The sequence below is a fragment of the Cygnus olor genome, chromosome 2 (assembly GCF_009769625.2).
Source record: "Cygnus olor isolate bCygOlo1 chromosome 2, bCygOlo1.pri.v2, whole genome shotgun sequence".
NCBI lineage: Eukaryota > Metazoa > Chordata > Aves > Anseriformes > Anatidae > Cygnus > Cygnus olor.
Genome location: NC_049170.1, coordinates 113,912,760 through 113,936,209, shown reverse-complemented (window position 1 = coordinate 113,936,209; position 23,450 = coordinate 113,912,760).

Sequence of the window (23,450 nt, the reverse complement as noted above, 5' to 3'; positions counted from 1 at the left end):
ATAACTTCTTTCCTGACATCCAGCCTGAACCTTCCCTAGCACAGCTTTGTGCTGTTCCCACACGTCCTGTCATCGGATACAAGGGAGAAGAGGCTAACACCTCCCTCTCAATTTCCTCTCTTCAGGAATTTGCAGAGCAATTAGGTCGCCTCTGAGCCTCCTTTTCTCCAGACTAGACAACTCAAGTGTACCCAATCTCTTGTCAAAGAACACACCTTCCAGCCCTCTTACGAACTTTGTTGCTCTCCTCTGGACCTTAACTTCCTTTTTATATTGTGGAGCCCATAACTGAAAACAATATTCAAGGTGAGACCACACCAACACTAAATACAGTGGAAGAATCACTTCTTTTGACCAGCTGGATAAACTGTGTTTAATACACCCCAAAATGCAGTTTGCCATCTTGGTTGCCAGGATACATTGCTGGCTCACATCAAGCTCAGGGATATGTTCCTACCTCTATGCTACAGAGCCACACAGAGCCCAACACGGCACCACACATCAGCTGAATGCTGGTAAAAAGGATGTACACATGATGCAAAGTTGTTTCACCATGTAAACCTGCAGATTCTTGGGTACACAAGCCATAGGGTGAACATTTTGGTTCCCTAACTCTACATAAGATAACCCTTTAACATGTGATGAATGGCAGATCAGCTGAAGACAGACTACTGAGCACTCAGACAACCTGAATACCCTTCAGCCATCCTGAGAATCCACTTGGTCAAAAGAAAAAGCCACGTACAAAAGGCTTTTAATATTGATACCATGCAGGATCATGTTGTTCGCTTGATCAGTCAGTCATCAAGTATTGTCAAATCCTTCACTAATTTCAGCGTTTAATTTTAATTATTGCATTATCACTCGGTGCACCTTTTAAGCAGTATGTCTGGTTAGTTTACGTTGCTTATTACTACTCAAAGGGCAACATTTTGTTAGATTCAGTGGACCAGTCCTCCAATTACCATGGCATTGAAAAAACTTAAAAGACATTTAAGAAACATGCCTGCAATAACAGAGATCCTTGGAGGAACAGGTAACTGTTCTACCTCACCAGCTGCCATTTCTTTGAGTATTGATTTGATCATTTAGGTGGAGAAGGTATGACCACACTGTGCTGCACTCCAACCATCCTGGACAGCAGAAGAGATATTAGGACATATTTAAAATGTTATTAAACTTGGAGGCTGATGTAGCTGGTTTTAACTGCATTGAGGGTCAAATCCTGAAAATTTAGAAGCTCAGTGGTAGTTGGACAAAAATACTTGGCAGGCAGACTTAATTCTAAATTTTCCTAACCTTAAAATATTTTGCAGCCATAGTGTTCCCTTACTATTCTTACCTTTTGGGTGAATTCCTAACATAGGAGGAAATGTTCTAGTGACATATATAATGACATATTAAAAATTGCAATATTGAGTGATATTCAGCTTTGATCTGATCTGCCATAAACATTTAAGGAGAGGAAGCACTAAGTACTCATTAGCAAGATCTTTGTTATTTTTAGTGGTATGATAAAGACTACAGAAAAAGAAAAAAGAGAGAACTTCAAAATAGCTATCTGTCATGAGACCAAAAATGCCCAGCTAGTGAAAAATAATTAAGATACTCTCCTATTCTTTGTTTCTGTGAAGTCATCTAAAATGGTGACAAAATCATCTGAAAGACACCTGTAACATAAAAGGACAATATTATGTGAACTGGAGCACAACAGATACAAACACACATACAGACCTGTGTTCAGAGAACCTGATGTCCGGAAAATTCTTTGAGAGTCCCAGGGAAGTTGATCTAATGATCTCATTTTGACCAATTTCTGTGAATAGTTTTTTGCTGTTCTTTTCAGAGTCTTTGTTCTACAGTCCAAACACCTAAGTATTAGAAAGATCAGGAAAATAAGTAATTCCTCTGCATGTGATCAATGACCTTCTGACATTAAGGTCTATGATACACAGTTCATTCCCTTTCTCTTGCACCAAAATTGGTAAAATAAAATACAATATTTCTTAAAATTCCTTGTCATCACTTGGTACATTCCCCTCCACCTTTTTTTTTTTTTTCCCCAATAATAGCTTTTTTAGCTTTAAAAGGTTAATCATGATTTGTAGGAGTATATTAAAATATAGGAAACACTGCAGTATGTAAGTAGAATTTTTATATACTTGCAAGATATCCTGCATCAAATTTTGATGGCACTAGACACCTAGAAGTCTGACATTTTCTAGGAAATTGAAAAAATTACATGTTTCCTATAAAGTGGTTTTTCATTTTTTGTTTGTTTGTTTTGCTGTTGTTGTTTTGTTTTGTTTGTTTGTTTGGAGAGGAAAGGGAAGCTGGTTATGTTTCCATAATACGTAGAAAATAAGGAGAGCTGAATTAGAAATGTACATCTGTTGGATTCACATATGCACTTGTATACAGCAGGTGCTAAATCTGGAAGATTTGTAAATATCATAAAGCTTTGTTGTTGTTGTTGTTGTTTTTTCTCTATTGAACAATGAAGTCTTTAATATATCAAAACGATGTGCACTTTCCCACAAGGAAAGAAGTGCTAGGCTTTGAAGACATTAATAGCCAAAGAATTCAAAACCCATGATGCAGAGAACAATTATCATATTACTGATATTAAAGTAGAAAACTTATCATGTGTCTGTGAGTGGGGGAATTTTAAGAATGACAAACACCAAGTTATCTGCATGAGACTAGCCAGAGTTACATCATCTGTGAACATGATCCTCTCTATATAGGTGCCTCAAGGTCAAGAGAAATATCATTATCACACAACAGGCACAACCATACTGCACATACACATACAGCACAACCATACTCTTTTGCTTGTGTGATTTGCAGTTCACTTTTCCTCTGTATTTTAATTCTATTGCAATCTTTGGATACAGCTTCTCAAATCTGAGATCCAGCTCCCCTAGGAATAATACTAAATTTTCCCAGGTAAAGTCATATGGAACAGTGGAAGTTCAGGCTGAAATATAGTTGAACAAACAAGCAGCCCAGTAAATATAATTTTGCCATTACTAGTAAAGGCCACAGGCTTTTGCTAACATCACAGTGTGTCAGGACATAGGATTATCTTGGCTTAAACTGTTTACATTTTTTTCATCTATAACAACAACTCAGTAGCATTATGGAGACTTATTTACACTTGTTTTAGTTTTGGGCAGTTATATGGTGTAAAATCTTGTTAATTAATGGATGGGAAAACATACTCAGTGTGGAGTGAACTGTCTGTGACCCAAGGCAAAAAACAGTGCAGAAAAGCAAATGTGATAGATGATACAAGGGACCCCAAATTGTAAACACAATTCACAATGGCCTGTTACTGATCACTATAGGAGTACAACTTTGGAAGCCAATAACTCTACATGGTCTTAAGCATGAAGGAGAAGAAACCCCATATATTCCTCTCAGCAAAGGACTCAGGATGTGGATAACTTGCTGTAAATCCTTCCCTGCTCCTTTTTCTTGAAGCTGTGGACTTTGAGATTGAGAGTGACATTTAAAGGATGATGACAGGAAAAGGTTAAATACCAGAAAATTTGTGCATAGTAATTGACTCTATTATTAATTGTAAGAGTCAGTATCATTATAATTGGACTAATAACAACTGCTAGGCAATTTAGTTAGATTGCTCAAACCTCATTAGACTAACTATAAGTTCTTGGATAAGGTGTGTTCCCTTTTCCCACCACAATATTTGTAAAAAACTATAAACACTAATACACAATAATCATCATAAAAGAAGTAATGTGAATCATATCAGAGGATACAGAGGAAAGCAGAAATAATTCGGTACAACAGAGGTCTTTATTTTGGATAACAATGATGACAGCAAGAATGACTACTTTGGAATACTTTCACCTTGTATTTCCACCTGGTCCTCCTATTATTTTCTCATTTAATGTAGCACTTCACCCAGTAGTTTTAAGTTAATGTAGTATTTAATTTAATGTAGTGTTCACCCATTTACCTAGTTTTATTTAGTTTTAATTTAAACAAGATTTCATCAGCCATTCTCTTTATTATTTTATATATGTCAGAAGAACCCACCGTCCTGAAGCTTATTCTGTTTTGTACTTTCTCTGTTGAAATCACATGCCTTTTCATCTGCGCAACTATATTTAACAAGTTTGGCTCTAGAGAAAGAACAAAAACTTTAAAAGCTGTAAAAACTGACACACTTTTATATATACACTTCCCTTGAGACAAAGTGGGAGTTAGACACATATGAACTCTGATTGTACCTCCACAAGGGATCCATATCAAATTTTGAAGTCCTTAAGTTTGGCTCCCAATGGATTTATCACGACAGAGAGCCAAGCAGAGATATCTAGGTGGCATGAGAATGAAGAAAAGAGTGATTTCAACAACAAAGGTTTTTGTTTTAAGAAACAATATTGACAGCAAAAACATCTGCCAGAGTTTACCACTGGTGATGGTTATTGCCGCTGCCTGTTAGCTGTTCCTCACTCAGATTTCACACAGTGAAAATAACATCCTTTATTTTTATGCATTGTGTACTGCAACTACATATGGACTTAAACTCATGTTCCTTAAAACTCTTTGTGGCTATGAAGCTTACAGAAAAGCTAGATTATGGTTATTTGGGTAATCTTCAAGTTTTACTATTATCAGGTTGATCAGTATTCATGTAATACTTTCTTGTGCTTCAGCAATCTGTATTTTATCCATCCCTTGTTGGTCATTTTTGGCTGAAAGCTTTTAGAGTAGGGACTACTTTATCATTTATTTTCATCAGAAAATGAAGGTACTATTATCAATTCAAATAAATAATAATACATCCACCACCACTGCAATAGCTGCTACCTGTCCAAATGGACTGCAAACCAGCCTTAATGTACCCCAACTACATGCTAATCTACAACTAGGCAGCCTGAAGAATTTATTCATTTATTTATTTATTTATTTATTTTCTAGCTTATAATAATGACAGGTCTATGATAGTTTACTTCATGTCTGCCTGGTATTATATATGACACTTCCTAATGTTGTTCCTCATATTTTCTAGCTTAAAGAGGCTTCTGTACACAACTGCTACATTCTGCTGTGCCCACAAATATTAATACAGTTATGTTAATAGAGCCACGGCAAAGGTGACATGGTAAACATACTGACAAGGCACGATATCTACTTACCTGGGAGCCCTGAGACATGCCTGACAAGCTCAGCTGAAATTTCCCTCATGAGGTATAGCTGGCAGATCAAGGAAACCATGATAGGTGCAGAATGAAGAGACTGTGATAAAGGAAACCTTCCAGGAAACCAAATCCAGAAAAAATTCTTACAGAAACATGTCCTACGGCCATTTAAGTACACACAACAAAAAGTTATAAAAAATAACCTGCTGTCTACCCCAAATTAATTCCCCTGCAAGGACTTCTCTTCAAGAGCTTCTCTACATGAGGTCTCCCAAACAGAGCAGACGCTTACCAGGGACACCTGGCAGACTCAGGACTCCATGATACAAATCATCTGTGAAAAGAGACTTTTCAGTGATATATTAGTCCCACACCTTGGAGCAGTTTGGTGAATATCATACAAGTAACATCTCAAATAACATGTATATAGGCACATGTATAGGTAAAAAGTATTATAAGTGTAATAAATATATCATAAGTATATACATGCTTTGCTAGTGGGAATTCTGTAGTGACTTGTAGTATGTGGTTGCTTTACTCATGGTAGTTTTATAGTAACTTGTAGTATATATTTGTTTTACTAATAGTAATTTGTAATAATATGTAATAAAGAAATTAATGGAAATCAAGCCTCTGTGTCCTTTTCTATTATATAATCTTATAAACCCATGGCTGCAACATTTACACACCCACAGGTTGCTTAACCCTCCCAGGTCATTGTCATGACAATACACATATACTCATCTTTCCTGTTCCCTCATCTCACAGCTAATTCAGTGTTCCCTGTGGTTCACAACAACCATGTCACCAGTGTTTGGTGAGGATGAGGCTGGTTATCTCTTGTCGTTTTTTTACAGAAGCCATGTTGATAGTATCAGTGGAAGATTCCACCGAATCCAAAAGGATTCCTTGCATGAGCACAACTGAACACATTGAGTGTTTGCAGAATCAGGGCTGAAATTATTACCTAATCTGAGTTTTCATTAGCCTTATTTTGCATACTGTATTTTTATTCTTGATAGAGATATCATTCACTCCAGTAGTGTTTTCTAGCATTCAAAAAGTCTTTCTAGCACTCAAAACTCAAATAGCATTCAAAACTCAAATATTTTTTATGTTTTAAAGAAATTAGTCAGCGCATTCTCTGCAATTTCCCTACTTGTGTCTCACGGCTAAAATAAAATCCCAAAGTGTACTTTTTGGTCAAAATTTATTTGTCACTGTTTCAACAATTTGCTAACACAAGTGCTACCAAAAGATTAATCAAGATTTACCCAGTAAAGTTTACGTGCTAATATATAAAAATAAAACAAATGAGTGCTGTAGATGAAGACTTTTCCCAAGGTATCAAAAAAGTTGTAAATTCTGCAAGTCTGAAGTTAACCCCCCTCAAATAAATTTTTATATCTGATCCTCTTTTCTTTTTCCTTTTTTTTTTTTTTTTCCCTGTTGTAATACAGGTACATTGCTGTTTAGAACCTCGATATCTTGATTATATCCATAACAACAAGCACTTCTCAAAGTAGATTTTTCATATACAAGTTAATTATGGGAATATCTCAGTTTTTAGGAGCACTTACTTCTGAATACAAAGAAATGTCTTGGAAAGGAACTGACCGTTCCCTCAAAAATGCATCTTTCCCAGCTCTTTGTGTACAATCATGTTGTCAGTCAGAATTTTACTATTTTCAGTATCCAAGCTTTAATTGTGGACAAGACTCTGTTACCAATGATAGTTTATTCTACAAAACCTATGTTACCACGCATCTATTATTGTATTATGCTTTCAAGTAAGTACATCATGTCACAAACACATTTTCAAATTGCAGACAAATTGCTGTCTTTTGGACAGCATCACAAGCTCTGTGGCCTGCAGAGACTGAAATTGTGGAAGCAGCAGAATATACGGCTGCATTACAATCTGATATGTATTTTGTTGTTGTTTTTTGTTTGTTTGTTTGTTGTTGTTTGATTTTGTTTTTTGTTTGTTTGTTTTGATTTGTTTTTACCTTGTGAGACCTGATGACATTGTGGCTGAAGTCAAGTAAACTGTGAATGCCAGTATTGAAGTTTAACCCATGCTTTGATTCTATTCTTATTACATATGATATATAAAACAAACATAAAATATTATTTTTAAAGCTTTTCAAAGAATTGTAGAAAGACAAAAAATGATTGATGAAGACATTCTAAACATACACAGCAAAAGTAAATGAAAATAGAGCTGAGGTGAAAATGGTTAACAATTTATTCCATTGAGGAAAACAACACAAATAAGATCAAGATGAGAAGAAGAAAGGAAACATAGCTAGAACAAAGTTTGATAAGGTTGTCTGAAATCCTTCAAGGTTAAAAATCATAAAAATAATGCAATGTTGCCCAGTGATCTCTGATTCTTCATGTCCTCAATTAAGAACAGAATATTAGGCACTATATGAGATGTCTCTGAAAATTTCTGTATTGAGAAAGACTTCCCTGTCAATAAGAGGTTCACAGTGTCTTGGAGTTATCCCTCATTTCGAAATGGTTTCAAGTCCATTAGCAGTTCCCGTTTTATATAGCTACACTATTACCACATTTGCTGTGTAGGAATTCTCTAGTTAAGCTTCTTCTTGATAGTTTTGTTACAAGATGAAAGCTGGAATCACAATGGAGATGAGTTCAGGAGACTAACATAAATATTTGTACTTTTGAGTCAAGTTTTTCTTTCACTTTTTTCAGCAGTATCCATTGAAATTCTATGGTTAGCTTTTCCTCTTGTGAATGCATTTTTTTTTCCTCCTCTGACCTGCCTTCTGTATTTCTGAAATTTACAGAAACTTAACATCTCTGAGGCTATTAATCTCCTGTGAAATTTGGTTAAAATTAGTAAATTGAATTAAAAATTTTGAAGTGGAATGAATGGAATGACAAACTCATGAGAAGGTGAATAAATCTTTTTCATCTTGCCAGAGCTCCTCAGAGGCTGAGGAAGACAGCTGATTAAAAACACCAAAAGGAGGAATATGTTGTTATAACAAATTAATTAATGAGATGCCAGAAAAAGAGCATTAACAGGAATGGGGCATGTCATTTAGCCCACCCACACATATTCTGTGATTTTTAGGAATTTGTCTTTCTGGAGTATTGGCAATGACACATGCTTGTATTTGGATTGTAGAAGCAGAGAACATGGGTTTCATAAGAATTGCTGATTTTTGAATGGCAAGTACTCCATCCAAAATGGGGTCTCGAATGCACTATTTTTGAAATACGTAATAATTTAGACTCATAAACTTTAAAATCTACAAAGAGTTTTGAAGATGCAGGCTGCTTGGCAGGTGAAGATCTCTGTATATGTTACAGAGTTGAGACAAAATCACTCTGAGGGTGGTGAGGCACTGGAATAGGTTGCCCAGAGGGGTTGTGGATGCCCCATCCCTAGAAGTGTTCAAGGCAAGGTTCAATGAGCCCCCGAGCAACCTGATCTAGTGGGTGTCATCCCTGCCCATGGCAGCAGGTTTGGAACTAGATGATCTTAAGGTCCTTTCCAACCTAGGTCTTTCTATGAAATCTATGAACGATTACACAAAAAAGCAACAACAACAACAACACCACCTTCCACATGTTTTACTTTTGTTTTCAGAAACTACCATAACGAAGCAAGAAAAAAGCAAAAAGTTTCAAAAACTGTTCTAAATCAACCCTCTAAACTCTTTAATTCTGGACGTGTCACAGCAAGTTTAACTTTTTTTCCAGATGAAGGCAGAACCTAATATTTTACCCTTCCTGTCACTGGAGACGATTGAAGACACTATTGCATGATAACAACCAACTTCAGGTTATTTTTGTGCTCATCTCAGTAGCTAGGTACTGAAGAAAATAATCAGTTTCAGGTAAACAAACAGAGAAATAAAAGTAATCTCACTTCCTCTCTTAAACATCAACAAGACTAAAGCTGGAAAAGAATGAAAAAAGATTGAAGGGCTTTCCTTATTAAGGCGACATGTCTTTGAGTACACATAGGAAACAAAGTGATTCATAAGATGACTTTTTTGCTGCAAAACAGTATTTTAGAATGGAATTACAAATCTAACTACAAAGAAGTATATCATCCTATACTTCATTTTATGTGCTAGTATGGTCTGTGTAGACTTGTGAAATCCTTAGAGTGTCATCATATCACTTTCGAACTAGTGATGGAACTATCACACTGTCCCTATGGATTTGCTGTGAAAGTATCTTGCTATTGCAACTTCATATTGTAATGGCTTAATAATAGAATCCCCTTAGAGTGATACTGAAATCATTTTGCCATCATTATCTCGCATTGTAAATGGCATCATAATGGAATCTCCATTAAAGACTTGCATTAACCTCATATTGAAATTGTTGCTATGTTATTGTCCCACCAAACTGACTGAGGAAGTAGCCTGGGAAACTACTGGTAATGTTCACTAGTTACTTTTCAAAATGGCCCTTAATATTTCTAATTCAACTTTTTTTTTTTTTTTTTTTATTATTATTATTCTTTTCACTGTTTCTGTTATCACTATAATTTTTAGTGTTCTCTAGTGTGCTTTAAACACTATCCTTTTGAAGAATAATAGCAACTGCTTTTTGCTTGTTTGTTTTAATACATGTACTTTTTAAGTCTTCTAACTAGAAGATATCTCTTTTAAGAAGCACCAATAACAGTATTTAGGAAGTATAAAGGGTTTTAAAGAGTACCAAAACAAAACAAAACAAAACAAAAACAAAAATCCAAGGAGGAAATTCTCCTGAATCCCAAAATATATAGTTGTTTGTTTCTATATTATGGTAGTTGCAACCCTATTGTTATGTTCAGGAGATATCAGACCCTTCTGAACTTTGGATTAGTTTAAGCACCTTCTGAAAAGAATGTTGCAGCCTATTTTCATTTAATTCTGTACCCAACTCAGTAGTAGAGAAGAGAAAGAACTTTAATTATAAATTTAGCTACCTAAGATAGAGCTATGGAGGGAAAGAACTTCAATTATACTACGTAAGACATAGCTACTGCTAGTTAGATATGGATTTACTTAAGATTGAAATGAAACAATTAGCAAAACCTTCACATACAATGCACATACAGATAGATACTCCAAGAGCTCCAGGCCTGGGAACCAAAGGTGCAGAACTGGAGACACAGTTTTATTTGTCTCCATGTTCAAGTACATTCAAAGCTGTGCTGCTGCTAGGCTGGTTAGTTCAGGGTCAGGGCATTCTCACAGCTTTGTCATAGGGCTTTACATGTTTGATAAACCTGGTGCAGCTCAGTTGTAGAAGAGGCCTAATAAGACACAGTCTACTGGTGTATTTTTCAAAATCTGTATTCATGGTTAATATTAATCAGAAATGGGGAAAGTCCCTGAGGATCCAGCATTAGACTTGCTTGTGAGGATTAGTTGTGGCAAATTACTCTAGGGATAAATAATACATTTAAATTACTCTGAGTCTAAGAGATGGTAGGGAAAACTTAGTTCTGTGTATTACTGTCTGGAAATACTAAGAATAACCTTCTGACTACTATCGTTAAAATGAGGAAGACACTGAAAAACATGAAAGATGCTAGTAAGAAAGGCAATAAGCACTACATTGTTCAAGTTTCAGTAACACATTATTGTAAGTGGAAATTAATGATAAATTACAACAGAATTCCTAAGGGACTACATATTACAATATTATGAATACCAAGAGAATTCATCACAATTAATGTTATTACTGTAAATAACAAAGAAAGGAAGAGATCATTGTTGCCTCTTACATAGCTTTGAATTATTTTTTTCATTCCATCAGGAACATTACTTATAAAACATGCACAAAAATATAAATATATATATATATACACACATATGTATTTATGCTTGTGCATAAATATATACATGTATTAATATGAAAATGTATTATTTTTATTTATATTTAATTTTCACATCTTTCTAAATGACAACTGTGTCTCCAAAAGGAGCACATCTTGTTGTTATATGCACACTTCCTCATCGTATCAACCAGTCCAAAAGTGATTCTTGCAAAAGCAAGCGTTGCTAACACCTTTAGTTCTGTGTTAGAAATGTGAACAGGGCCAGCTAGTAGTGTGAAATGACTGATCTTGAGTATGACAGGGTGAGAGAGCATCTGAAACTTTTTGTTACACAGCCAGACCTAGAGGTTAGGGAAAAAGGCTAAAAAAAGTCTTTCAGCTTAGAAAAAAATATCTGGAACATGCACCTCAACAACCTAAAGATTTGAAAGAAGATAGGCTTGATATTTTGATGTGTATAGCTTTAAGCTCTTTGCAAACTCTGTCAGACTAGAAACATAATTTTCCATTCTGCTTTCAACAATATGTTGAGAACTTGAAAAGGTTTCTTGAAAAAACAAAAATAAAACAAACAAAAAACAAACAAACAAAAAACTTGACGTTCACCTTATGACTGAAAGAACGTATGTAATATAGTATTTTTTTACAGCTACTTTCTGAAATATATTTTTCTAAACAACATTTTTTAATTGTCTTTAAAATATAAGTTCACAATTTTGTATCTTAACAACCATCCATACCTCTTTTCATCCTACTATGTCTTACTTTGTTATTACTTTGTATAGACCAAGCTTTGTGGAACTTGTTTAGTGGGTTTCTGTCTTCTTTTATTTCTTAGTGTTTCATGATAGCAAGGCTGATCTGAAGCAAATTGAATGATTTAAATAATTATTATTAAAATTATTCAACAGTTTAAAATTAGTTGAAAGAATTTATCAGATTTGTAATTTGAAATTAATTCTTTTACCCGAGCCTTAAACTGAGTTAAAATACAAATAATGTAACTTTGGAATGTTTATTAGGCAGAATATCAATTATATATTTTTTGCTTCTCTATTCATTATTTATGTTCTTTACAGTGCACTGGGTTCAACAGATACTTGAAAGAGACAAAGTTTTGTGATAGCTGGGCACAATGCAAAGAGTCAAAATAATGAGAGTGTGAGCTGAGGCTCTCTTGAGGTATTTAGCTCATCAGCTAATAAAGAGGTAAAGGAGATTAAAAAACTCACTTGTTACTTTTGCAGGCTAATTAACATTTAGCAAAATTTTATCCCCAAAGGGAGATACAGCAATGATTAATTATCATATTTTGGTTAATTTAATGATATGATGTATTTTCTATATGTAGTAACATTTAGCCAGGCTTCACAGTTAGCCCCAGGCTAAAGTCAGGAATCTTAAACCTAAAAACAGATAATACTTGTAACCTCTGTTTGGTCTAACCCATCCAGATTGCCATCCTTCAGTATTGGCTTAAGATCTTTTTTTCAATAAACAGTTAATGTCTGTCTTTAGATTTTAATTTGAAGTCATTTGATCTTTTCTTACAGTGTACATAAGTTTTTCTTTGAGCACTGACAAGATTACAACAAGATTATAGAGTGGATTTTTTTTTTTTGGGGGGGGGGGGGTATTTTAATGTATGTCCCTCTAATTTTTATGTTAGTGATCATTTAACTATTGGAGTTGAAAGGTGAACTATTAGAAAAGATTTTTGGCCTTTTGATTATTCTTGTTTTAGAACATCAGGCTGGTCACAACTGCCATTATCTCATCAACCATGAGATTATATTCAATATTTTAACTGGTAGAACTAGCAATGGATTTTCTCAGCCTGTAGAAAAATTTTAATTCATCTGAACATAGTGGCAGCTGCTACTACTGTCTCCAGATAAAATTGCTTTAGCCTTTATAAAGTGATTTTCTTTTTTTTTTTTTTTTTTGGGGGGGGGGGGGGGGTATTTTTTTGTTTTATTTTGTTTTAATATTAAATATACAACATAAATGCTAAGTTATCTTCAGCTTATAAAAAGGTTTTTTCCCCTTTTTTATTGTAATGCATTATAACTCTTGATACAGAGCAATTTAAGCAGAATAGAACTATAAATAATATCTAGACAAAATTGTGAACTTCAATCATGAAAATCTGAACACCTAATTAAGAGTCAATGGTCAAATTTTTCACAGTGATGTAGCTGGGTGAAATATGTTCCAGATTCCTTCAGGAAAATGCAGACCATGCTTTGGTTTGCATTAATGTCTGTTACAGAAAAGCACCTTCCATAAAGATATTTCTTTATAACACTAGAGCCAGGAAGACATCTTTCTGTTTTCTTGGTTTTTACTACAAAAAAAATCTTTAAAAGTTAGTTGACTTGTCTCCTTAAAAGTTATGATTACAGATCTACAGCAATCTTGAAATTAATGAAATGTCAACATCATTATACAATAGGAATGACTAAATGGATTCATCAAAGCTGTTTATGCATTATATAACAGTTTAAAAATGTGTAATTGGAAAGTGGAACAGACTATTTTTATGCTTTTTTAAATTATAAATTACTCCTCAGAGTGAACTATTTTGGATACTGTATCCAACAAAGGTTATCAAAATAAAACTTTAAAAGAGGCGGCTTTAAATTAATAAGTTAAAATTCAAAGTTTCCTGCCAGTGAAATAACATAATGATTTAGTGAACAGAACAAATGACTATGACCACGTCCAATGTGAAATATTTTCCAGATCTACTGCTCTTTATTAATTGTAATGAACTGAATCATTTGAAGCTGTGGTGTAGACCATTAAGTGATTTTATGGAACATCTCCAGGTCATTGTAGGATTGTACACTTAAAAGCATGTACCTGAATTCATGGTTATAAAAATATTTTTTGAATATCTATTAAAGTTCTGAATAACAGCCTTTCATTCATACAAACACAAATTTTATACAACACCACACACCCACCAATTCAACCACTCCCCAAAATTAAAAACATTTCACCTTTTTTTTTTTTTCATCATATCTACTGTGGATTTTTGCATAAAGAATCATTGAATTCTATTCATGTGCAATCCTTGGTCTGTTAAGTTAAATTTTAGTAATAGGGGAAATAAATTTATGTAATTTGCTAAGATGTTTCCTCCACAACATAGAATATAGATCTTGCTTCCAGAGCCAACAAAACTTTCATTTATTTTCCTCATGATCAGAGTCCAGGGGAGCCACACACATAATATCATATACTTCAATAAAGTCCCATCTGTAAATAATTTATTCTCCATTCTAGTTATTAAGGAAGTAAAGGATTGATAAATAATAGCAGTTACACTATCTGGAATCTTAGTATTTCCATAATAGCAGAACTTTCAGAATAGCAGAATAGTAGAATAACAGAATAGTAGAATAACAGAATAGTAGAATAGTAGAATAGCAGAATAGTAGAACTTTCCCTTTCAAGCACATATATCAATTTATCATTTTATAGTATTAACTGTATTTCTATTGATGTTGTTTAAATAACTATAGTAACAGACCATGTATTTTCTATGACAGAGAACGTAAAAAAACAACAACAACAACAACAACAACAAAACTGTTCTGATGAACTTATAATCAATAATTATTTCTGGAGCCACCACAATTATGTAGCTAAAGTAGTCCATGTTCATCCACATTTACCCTCAGCCAGATTGCTTCAGGTACTTAAGCTGACCTGCTGACTTTGCAGGCATATTTTAAACAGGAATAAGAAATGATATGATGCGGAGAAAAACATGAAGTGCTCAAAAGACTGATAAGCAGTGGTCACCCCCTGCCAGTGCTACAGTATACGTTGAATTTTGTTTTGGGCATCCTGTAGGAGAATAAAAGGAGAACAATGAAGTAGCTTAGCTGAAGTTCATGATGCTGATATTCAAGGAAAAGATGTGTGGATATGCATTTGATAACCCTTTTGGACTGAGGATGACAAAATGGACTAGAACAAAGATCTTCCAACATTTACAAGAGATACGAACAGATAAGGAAGTACCAGGCCATAAAAGGTTTTGAAAATAAAGACAAGTAGTTATATTTCACAATTAAAATATTTATTTAGCTTCATTGGCACTAACATATTCTAGAGAAGAAAAAAAATGTACCTGTTCCGCACAACAAACATGGCAAATTCAGACAGAAAATATTGAAAATGTGCTCACATCACAGGATTAGAACTATTTTAAATGCTCCAGATTTCTCTTTACCTCCAAATCAAACAGTCACATTCAAAGAAAACGAAAACCTAATGCTGAATTCTGAAGGGCTGTTCTTTATAGCAGGAAAGCAGAAGAACATTGGGGGAAAACAAACAAACAAATAAAAGCAAACAAAACAAACAAGCAAACAAAACTGGATATATCTAGTAGGTCAGATACATTTCTAGTTGCATGGATAACAATAATGAAAAATTAACTTATTTTTGGTTGATGTCTCTTTCTATACAAAATGTATTTGTATACATTATTTCAATGACTGACCTGTAAAGATTCAGTCCATATAGACTGCACTTGAAATGGATATTCTTAGCATACAAAGGCATGGGGAAGAAATATACTGGTATGTGTTTATGCTGAAACTGTAGTTCTCTAACGATATACACCTTAATTTTACCGCAGTGATTGACAAGGTTGTCTCTGTCATTGGTTGCATCACTAATATACTGTTTACTAATATCTCTATAGAGGAACAGCATTTCCATAGCAACAAATGAACAACAGAAGAGATATTAATCGTTTCTACATTATCTGTGTACAGTTTGCTGTAAAGCAACATTCTGTAGTTTGATAATTGCAAGAATGGAGTGATTTTACATTATGTGGTGATTAGCATAAACACTTAAGAAGATGAAGAATTCCTGTTAAAAAGGAGAGAAAAGTGAAGAAAAAGGGGTACTATATTGCGAATATTACCATAAGAACCAGCAGGAAAAACTGCTTTAATATTAGTCACTTACTCTAGTATTAGCCATCTGATATGGATTCATCCATGGAAGATCTTTCAGAACATTAGCGATGTGAAGAGATGCATCTCATTCGGTCACCCAGTTTGTCAATGAAAATATCTACTTCACTGAAAAAAAAAAAAAGTAGCTTCCATCTTGGTGAACTCTCTGATGTTAGGGCAAGAGAAGATGGGAAGGGGAGGGAAGGGGAGGGAAGGGGAGGGAAGGGAAGGGAAGGGAAGGGAAGGGAAGGGAAGGGAAGGGAAGGGAAGGGAAGGGAAGGGAAGGGAAGGGAAGGGAAGGGAAGGGAAGGGAAGGGAAGGGAAGGGAAGGGAAGGGAAGGGAAGGGAAGGGAAGGGAAGGGAAGGGAAGGGAAGGGAAGGGAAGGGAAGGGAAGGGAAGGGAAGGGAAGGGAAGGGAAGGGAAGAAGAAAAAAAGCAGGAGAGAGGAGAAGGGAAGGAAGCATTTCAGTATACATTCAGTGCTTACAGTCTGAGCAAAATCACAGTGGCCAATGTTAGCAAAACCCAGTCTTAGAAGTAGCTTTGTAAAACCATAGTGACTCTGCCATGATCAAGAATAGGCCTTTACATTAACATAATTCAATAAGAACCAGCATCTGCATCATGTATTTTATTGTTCTAACCAGCATTGTTTAATAAAAATAGGATAACAGGGTATAATACAGCAGAACAGAATATTGTTCAAATGCAGCTGCTAAGTAATCAGAACCTCATTGTCTAAACAACACTCGAAGACTTCATATGTGTGTAGAAAAGAAGTGTAAAATGCTCAACATGTAATAGTTTTGCAATAAATATCCTGCCTGTTCTTTGTTTGTTTGTTTGTTTGTTTTTAAGGTAATTAAAATCCAACTCAGGATTTATTTAATTATATGAATTTAATAATGAAACTGGTTTAAGGTTATAGGAATTTATAGCATCACAGAATTACAGACTAGTTGAAGTTGGAGGGGACCTCTGGAGGTCGGTTGGTCCAATCTCCTGCTCAAGCAAGGCCACCCAGAGCAGGTTGACCAGGACCATGTCCAGGGAGCTTTTCAAGATCTCCAAGGAGGAAGACTCCACAGCCTCTCCTGGAAAACCTGTGTTAGTGCTCGGTCACCCACACAATAAAAGTCTCCCTGGTATTCAGAGAGAGCCTCCCATGTTTCAGTTTTTGTCCATTGCCTCTTGTTCTGTCACCGGGCACCACTGAAAAAAGATTAGCTTCATCCTCTTTGCACCCTCCTTTCATACACTTATATAAGATCCTCCAGAACCTCCTTTTGTCCAGGCTGAACAGTCCCAAACATCAGTGATTGCAATGAGCCCTGACAATGACCAAAATAAACCACATACAACAAAGAACAGGTTTTCTAGGTGTAAATTAACTCCACTAAAATTTGCTTATCAAAGCATTGGTTTTTGTTTGTTTGCTTGTTTGTTTGTTTTGTTTGTTTTTGATTGCTGTTGGTGGTGGTTTTTTTTTTTTCCTTTTATCATTATGATCCCTTGCGTTCTAAAAATAGTTTACAAAGATAAAAGTGCAAAATGGAAACTGGCCTTTTAAAACTGATTTATATTTTCTTGTTTTCTGGATTATTCCCATTCTCCCTTATCCTGCTCTAACTGTGATTTAGATAAATGCATTGCAACAACTCCTATCCCTGAAACATTCCTCCCATCCACATTTTTCACTCTATAGGTAAAATTTTTGTGGGAGAAATATAGCAGGAGTTCTATCCCATGGTATCAGTATCTAACAAAACACAGAATTTCTATAGTACTGAAACTTTTCCCACTCTTTAAGAATAAAAGAGATTAGAATTATTTGCCTACCATTATTCACTGTTTTGGTGACAAAATACAAAACAAATTCAGTTTCTATTTATTTTTAAAAGATATAAGGAATGAAGCTCATTAAATTTTAACTCTAGTCCATTTTATCATTTTTTTTGATCAAAAGATATTTTGTATGACTATGCTTTTAGATGGGTATAAGATTGTTGTCTTTGTTTTATGTCGTTCGAACTACATTTCTAGTGAAATCTTTACTGCATACTGGCGTAAGACCAGAGCACATGTTCTGCAGCACTACAACTTAGATCTAGATCCTGAGACCTAGAAAAAATAAAAAAACACATACAGTGAAATACTCAGTTTGGATATTAGTGTAACATGTACTGGAAACAACGATGACTTTGATCTGAAAGATGTGAACATAGATTACATGGATGAAAGCCTGTGTTTAATTTATTTATTTTTTTTCTTTCTATTCTGCAAAATAATTTAGGGCACTGTATAATGCTCTGAAGAGCTGTTTGATTTAAGCTTTCATGGGATTGGGACATCATATTGTTCATATTCAAGTCTATAAAATTAAATGTAACAATACTTACATTGCTGAGATCAGATTGTATTTGTGATTAAAAAATTGTCTGAGGATGGGAAATGCTTATCTTTTCTTTTTTCTCTGTCTGTAGCTATGAACTGAAGTATCTTGGCACTTTTTTATTTTTGTCAACAACTTTAAAAGGGACAATTCTCAAAATTGTAAGCTAATCTTCAACTACATTTTATTTTAAATATCATTTTTTTATGGCCTAGCTTTGGCAATTATAATTGATCTATTATCAATATGAAAATTAGTATTAATAAAGCTAAGAAGAATATTCATCTTTGGATTCCTGATAAATTACTACCACCAGAACAGACAGCTTACTTTGTTTTGGAGATTTTCTTTTGATGTTTCACAGCACAAAAATGAAAATAATTTTAAAATCCATGCTCAAGATTTAATGGAATGTGTCAGCTTCACAGACAGGAGAAGTTTCTTAATGGTAGGCATTTACTGAAAAATGTGGTTTTTACTAAACTAAATAAAGTTGACATAGCTTTTTCACCTTCTTGACTTTTGCCACATGCCTCTAAATTTAACTGTCAATGTATATATACACTGACTAAAAGCCACAATATCAAAAAATATGAATTCATTCAACTCCTTTTCAGAAGGTTCACAGAACAAAATTGCCATATCTTATTAAAACTTTGCACTTCTAAGAGTTTGACCAAAATCAGTTATATATCCAGTCTCCACTAACTTTGATGATGAAAAGAATCCTGCTTCTTATCTTTAATATTTATTTTAGAAATCATTTCTCCATTTCTTCATGGTACAATGTTACCAATATAAAAATCAAAATGTTTTGTAGTATTATCCCATTAATTGATGTCACAGTTTCTTTTTTCACTTACAAATATTTCACCATTTCCTTGAGGTTTTAGCATTTCCTGAAGCTAAGCTACATAGTGCTTCTCATACATTTATAACTAGCGCCATTAAAAGACATCATTGGTATTTAGCCTTGCATTAAATCATTTTTTTTATTATTTTTATTATTATTATTATTACTATTAGCGTGCTTGTCTTTTTAGGGTCCATGTTTAATGGACATGCATGGACAAACACAGTTATGCAAAGATTCATTAAGGGATTCAACAGTATTTCACAGAAAATTATACACTAAGACATTGATTTGCCCTTGTCATCACTCTATACTAAATGAAATTATAACTAGCTGGTACCATGTTTTCTTGTAACTGTTGTTAGCAGCTGGAGATGTTTTTATGGTGTTCAGAATCTGACCTCTTCTCCACGGAATGTGGGACTCCCTTGTAACACATCATCAAAGCTTGTTCTTATGTCTTTGTACATATTCTTCAAAGCTACTTATCTGTACTAACACAATTTTAAACCAAGACAGTCTTCCAGTATTTCATATCAAATCCCAATATCATTAGGAGAAACCAGCTTAGGCTTCTTGGATTTAATGCACATTTGGAGATGTTTAACTTTGCAGAAAAACAAAAGCAAAACCAAAATCAGAAACAAAAACACCACGACCAAAAAGAATTAAAGCAAAAAAAATACTTTTCAAAATTTCTGTCATATTCTTGTTCATACCAAACCCACAAGCTTTTTACTTCTTCCACTTTCATCTCCTTACTACCCATCCTCACTAAGTAAAGGCACAGACTGTTATCTTAATTTGAATTTCTCTTCTCTCTACACAAAGCCTGCATCCCTAACAGCTCATTCACATTCAGTTTGTCACTGCCAACTCAAAGAAGTTGTCCATGGAATTCAAAATTTTAAGCCTTATCTCAAAAGGTCTTGATAACTAACAAAATACGGAGGACATATGATCCACAGTTTTGCAGTGTATGTATATTCAGAACAAGAAAAATATGACTACTGAAAACAAATTCTACATTGCCAGAATGGTGGTCTCAATTCACAAAAATCAATATTTTTCCATGAAAACTAGTGGCTTCAGCAAAACTTTATTTTAAAGAAAACACTGGAAAACGTTTTTCAAATTATCAGATATATTCTAATTTGAAACATTCAGATGAACTGAGTCATAAATTTGCCTCACTTCAAAATTTCATTATTTTTTAAATTGTTTTAAAATAGAAAGGCCCTGGAAATGTAAATTTTAAAAAGTTTAAACTATTGAAATAATAAATTAAAAAAAAAAAATCTATTGCCTTTTATTTCATATTTTTTCCTTATTCAGTACTGATTTTTTTATTATTATTATTTTTGTTATGATTTAGAACTGACCAGCTTTCTGAATGGTCCATAGCTTTCCTGGATAAACAAATAAAACAGTGTTTTCTGCCCATTTCCATTTTTTTCTCATGACTGTTTTCTATCCATAGCTCCCTCTATCTATGGTTGTCATGTATTGTTATCTATGTATGTAAAAAGTCTTTACACATCAGTCTGTAGTCTCCATGGATACATTTTCAGCTTGCATCACAATATATCAACACCATGTAGTTCTTTATTTCCACATTGTTATAAAGAATCACAGTTTTATAAACATTCACAGCAAAATAAGTTTCATTACTGGTAGTATATTTGGCATTTTACTTGTGCAACTCTGTGAAAACACAAAGATCTAAGATCACTCATTGCTTTGTTAATGCACACATGAATTGCAAATTCCCATGTATTGAAGGTCTATTAGAAGTCCTGTTGAGCTGACAGTGCTTTAATGATGTATTTTTTCCCCATCTGAATATGAATATTTTTGTTATTACTCTTTAGAGAAATTGCTGCTGTTTTGTTGTTGTTGATGTTGTTTATATTTTACAATGACACAAAATTTAAAATGAAAATAGATTTCATTATTTATTCATGAGATTTGATTCACCCTGTTTATTACATTATTTCTGATGTTGACAGTTGATGGTGAATAGTGTGGAAACCTAGAGGGCATTTATTTGACCATGAAATGCCATAAATAATAAAGCGATGTTGTCTTGTCTTCAGTTAGGGTTTTTTCATCTTCAAAACAAAGGGGAAAAATAAGTAAAAAGTAATGAAATTAATCTTTCAATTTTACACCTTCCATGTAACTTGTCTTGTTATGCCACCCGTAGTATACAAATATTAAATCTTACTAGAAGTATTTAGATAATGTCTGTCAAAATTCCCCCTCCATCGCCCCCCCCCAAAAAAAATTAATTATATTAAGACTTATCACTGCATGTAAACAACAACAACAACAACAACAACCAAACAACAACAACAATAATAATAATAATGTAGATTTTTTCTTTTTCTTTTAATGGTGCATGTAAAGGAAGCTATGGTACTGAATACAAAGAATTAATAAATATATGCCATCAAAATTGGTATATTATATATATATATCAGGAAAAATTGCAGTATTGTATTTAACTTTAATTAACTTTATTGTTTAAGAAAAGGCAAAGTTGGTTTCTGTCAGAATCCAATATAAATATATTGTAAATTTAAATCATATATTTCCAATTTAAGTGATAGGGAAACGATATATTTAAGATCCTGAATATAAATCTTGGACTCTGGACAGGCAATAAATGCAATGCAATAAATGCAATGCAACCTCACAATAATATAGTTAAACAGAAGAGCTGCATCAATGGTTGGTGGTTTTAAGGAAGAAGAAGACTACAAGGAATTTTAAATTGTATCTCAAAGCCACTGGATAGATTTGAACTATCATGTTTATATCCATCACCAGAAAAAAACTGTTTGTGTAGTTTAAATCAAAGCAGTTTTTTGAATTATTAATGGCATGTACTTAACAAGCAATAAGTAAATTATACATTCAAGATCAGTGTAGTACAGCAGACAAACCACAATGCTAGACAGTTACGAAACATTAATAAACACTTAACGACTTTCTAAACACCCCTCTTCAGCTAATCCCAAGAAGGAATGGTCACACACACCCACACCTATGAACAAAGCTACATCCACCCACACACCAGCATGCACCACAAGAACCACTCCATGTTGGGCAGTGTGGCTTCCCTACATTCCAGACCCACAAGGGACTGTACCCAGGCCCCCAGTATCTTGCCCTGCATTGCCCGTTTTTGTGGTTTAGCCCGGCCGGCAGCCAAACACCACACAGCCATTCGCTCACCCTCCCCCCTCCCTCTCTGGGGTGGGGGAGAGAAACGGGAAAGTGAAGCCTGTGAGTTGAGATAAAGACAGTTTATTAAGACAGGAAAATAATAATAATAATAATAATAATAATAATAATAATAATAATAATAATAATATGTACGAAACAAGTGATGCACAATGCAATTGCTCACCACCCGTTGACCGATGCCCAGCCTATCCCCGAGCAGCCGGCCCCCCCTCCACCCCGGCTAGCCACCCTTATATATTGTTCAGCATGACATCAGATGGTATGGAATACCCCTTTGGCCAGTTTGGGTCAGCTGTCCTGGGTCTGTCCCCTCCCAGTTCCTGCTGCACCCCTAGCCCGCTCGCTGGCAGGACAGAGCGAGAAACTGAAAAGTCCTTGGCTTGGTGTAAGCACTGCTCTGCAACAATTAAAACATCAGCATGTTATCAGCACTCTTCTCACCCTAATCCAAAACATAGCACCCTACCAGCTACTAGGAGGAAAATTAACTCTATCCTAACTGAAACCAGGACACCCATACACCAGCTGGGTACAGGGTGCTTGTTTTGTCCTGGAACAATGTAATAGACAGCAGTGCCAAACCGCGTCTGGGCTGTGACTATTTCTGCCAGTGCAGGCTGGTCATCTTTAACTTGGGCAGTTTTGGTCAAACATCCTCTTATGGGATTCTGTGTATTTGATCTATATGTCAAATGTTTGTGCTTGTATTTGTGTCTTAATAACATGATTTTTGCAATGTTTTTGGCCATGAAAACATCCCTGTATTTTTATTTATTTATTTATTTATTTATTTATTGAGTTTTAACAGGGTTGCATTTTGCAAATTGGTATCCTTTTGTGCCATAGTTCAAACCAGCTACCTGTAATAACAGCTAACAGCAGTGATCATAAATATTATGAAATTACATTTTTAATAATCACAAAACACAGGTCTTTCATGCTTAGTTTTACCAGTTAAATGTTTTAGAAAAGC